This window comes from Lates calcarifer, unplaced genomic scaffold, assembly GCF_001640805.2.
Source record: "Lates calcarifer isolate ASB-BC8 unplaced genomic scaffold, TLL_Latcal_v3 _unitig_5387_quiver_2929, whole genome shotgun sequence".
Lineage (NCBI taxonomy): Eukaryota > Metazoa > Chordata > Actinopteri > Centropomidae > Lates > Lates calcarifer.
The window spans coordinates 10001-12383 of record NW_026117484.1 but is presented as its reverse complement, the minus strand read 5'-3'; the positions used below and the strand labels follow the sequence as shown (position 1 = coordinate 12383).

Genomic DNA, 2383 nt, shown 5'->3' with positions numbered 1-2383 from the left:
GATCTGTTATTTCACATAGCAATCAACAATAATGGGGATTTTCTCTAACAGTCAACAGCAAAACTAAGAAATAACTACTCCCCCCCAACAAGAATTTTCCGTATGGCCCTGATCAAACATTTGGCTCTGTTCCAAGTCCATTTTCGTCCGAAATTGCTCAAAACGTACATCGGTGAGCCACAGTCCTTGTGGACGACGTATTGGGTCATTGTGCCCAAAACCCAGACTGCGCTCATTCATTCGGCAGCAGTGCAGACTTTACAGAGGTGACTTTCCAGCGCCTAATACCCGATGCCGAAAGCGACGTGACATAAAACAGAAGTGCAAAACAGAGCGTGAATACAGGCTGCAAAATAAAAGTAGTTTGGGCGTGCCCTGTCTCAACTACAGAGGAAGCGGCATTCTGCTTGCTGTAAGATAGGCAGGAAAAGATGGGGACAAAAAGCTTACGGCACCTGGTATTCCCAGGCGGTCTCCCATCCAAGTACTAACCAGGCCCGACCCTGCTTAGCTTCCGAGATCAGACGAGATCGGGCGCGCTCAGGGTGGTGTGGCCGTAAGCCACAGCGGCTGCTGAAGACAGACCCTTTATACGTGCCAAAATAACACTGGCAGATCTGTTATTTCACATAGCAATCAACAATAATGGGGATTTTCTCTAACAGTCAACAGCAAACTAAGAAATAACTACTCCACCCAACAAGAATTTTCCGTATGGCCTGATCAAACATTTGGCTCTGTTCCAAGTCCATTTTCGTCCGAAATTGCTCAAAACGTACATCGGTGAGCCACACGTCCTTGTGGACGACGTATTGGGTCATTGTGCCCAAAACCCAGACTGCGCTCATTCATTCGGCAGCAGTGCAGACTTTACAGAGGTGACTTTCCAGCGCCTAATACCCGATTGCCGAAAGCGACGTGACATAAAACAGAAGTGCAAAACAGAGCGTGAAATACAGGCTGCAAAATAAAAGTAGTTTGGGCGTGCCCTGTCTCAACTACAGAGGAAGCGGCATTCTGCTGCTGTAAGATAGGCAGGAAAAGATGGGGACAAAAAGCTTACGGCACCTGGTATTCCCAGGCGGTCTCCCATCCAAGTACTAACCAGGCCCGACCCTGCTTAGCTTCCGAGATCAGACGAGATCGGGCGCGCTCAGGGTGGTGTGGCCGTAAGCCACAGCGGCTGCTGAAGACAGACCCTTTATACGTGCCAAAATAACACTGGCAGATCTGTTATTTCACATAGCAATCAACAATAATGGGGATTTTCTCTAACAGTCAACAGCAAAACTAAGAAATAACTACTCCACCCAACAAGAATTTTCCGTATGGCCTGATCAAACATTTGGCTCTGTTCCAAGTCCATTTTCGTCCGAAAATTGCTCAAAACGTACATCGGTGAGCCACACGTCCTTGTGGACGACGTATTGGGTCATTGTGCCCAAAACCCAGACTGCGCTCATTCATTCGGCAGCAGTGCAGACTTTACAGAGGTGACTTTCCAGCGCCTAATACCCGATTGCCGAAAGCGACGTGACATAAAACAGAAGTGCAAAACAGAGCGTGAAATACAGGCTGCAAAATAAAAGTAGTTTGGGCGTGCCCTGTCTCAACTACAGAGGAAGCGGCATTCTGCTGCTGTAAGATAGGCAGGAAAAGATGGGGACAAAAAGCTTACGGCACCTGGTATTCCCAGGCGGTCTCCCATCCAAGTACTAACCAGGCCCGACCCTGCTTAGCTTCCGAGATCAGACGAGATCGGGCGCGCTCAGGGTGGTGTGGCCGTAAGCCACAGCGGCTGCTGAAGACAGACCCTTTATACGTGCCAAAATAACACTGGCAGATCTGTTATTTCACATAGCAATCAACAATAATGGGGATTTTCTCTAACAGTCAACAGCAAAACTAAGAAATAACTACTCCACCCAACAAGAATTTTCCGTATGGCCTGATCAAACATTTGGCTCTGTTCCAAGTCCATTTTCGTCCGAAATTGCTCAAAACGTACATCGGTGAGCCACACGTCCTTGTGGACGACGTATTGGGTCATTGTGCCCAAAACCCAGACTGCGCTCATTCATTCGGCAGCAGTGCAGACTTTACAGAGGTGACTTTCCAGCGCCTAATACCCGACTGCCGAAAGCGACGTGACATAAAACAGAAGTGCAAAACAGAGCGTGAAATACAGGCTGCAAAATAAAAGTAGTTTTGGCGTGCCCTGTCTCAACTACAGAGGAAGCGGCATTCTGCTGCTGTAAGATAGGCAGGAAAAGATGGGGACAAAAAGCTTACGGCACCTGGTATTCCCAGGCGGTCTCCCATCCAAGTACTAACCAGGCCCGACCCTGCTTAGCTTCCGAGATCAGACGAGATCGGGCGCGCT

The 2383-nt window shown here is 48.6% G+C and overlaps 4 non-coding genes across 4 annotated transcripts in view; all 4 read right to left on the bottom strand.

Moving 5' to 3' along the window:
* Window positions 1-443: 443 nt before the first annotated feature.
* LOC127140908 (5S ribosomal RNA) lies at window positions 444-562 on the bottom strand. The gene has a single exon (XR_007811407.1). It is a non-coding gene; the product is annotated as a 5S ribosomal RNA (ribosomal RNA).
* Window positions 563-1056: 494 nt separating this feature from the next.
* LOC127140907 (5S ribosomal RNA) lies at window positions 1057-1175 on the bottom strand. Its single transcript, XR_007811406.1, has one exon. It is a non-coding gene; the product is annotated as a 5S ribosomal RNA (ribosomal RNA).
* A 496-nt stretch (window positions 1176-1671) lies between these two features.
* On the bottom strand, window positions 1672-1790 carry LOC127140906 (5S ribosomal RNA). Its single transcript, XR_007811405.1, has one exon. It is a non-coding gene; the product is annotated as a 5S ribosomal RNA (ribosomal RNA).
* Window positions 1791-2285: 495 nt separating this feature from the next.
* The window catches only part of LOC127140905 (5S ribosomal RNA), a 119-nt gene continuing 21 nt past the window's right edge, over window positions 2286-2383 (bottom strand). The window contains exon 1 of the ribosomal RNA XR_007811404.1: window positions 2286-2383. This exon is cut by the window's right edge and continues 21 nt beyond it. This is a non-coding gene — a ribosomal RNA (5S ribosomal RNA).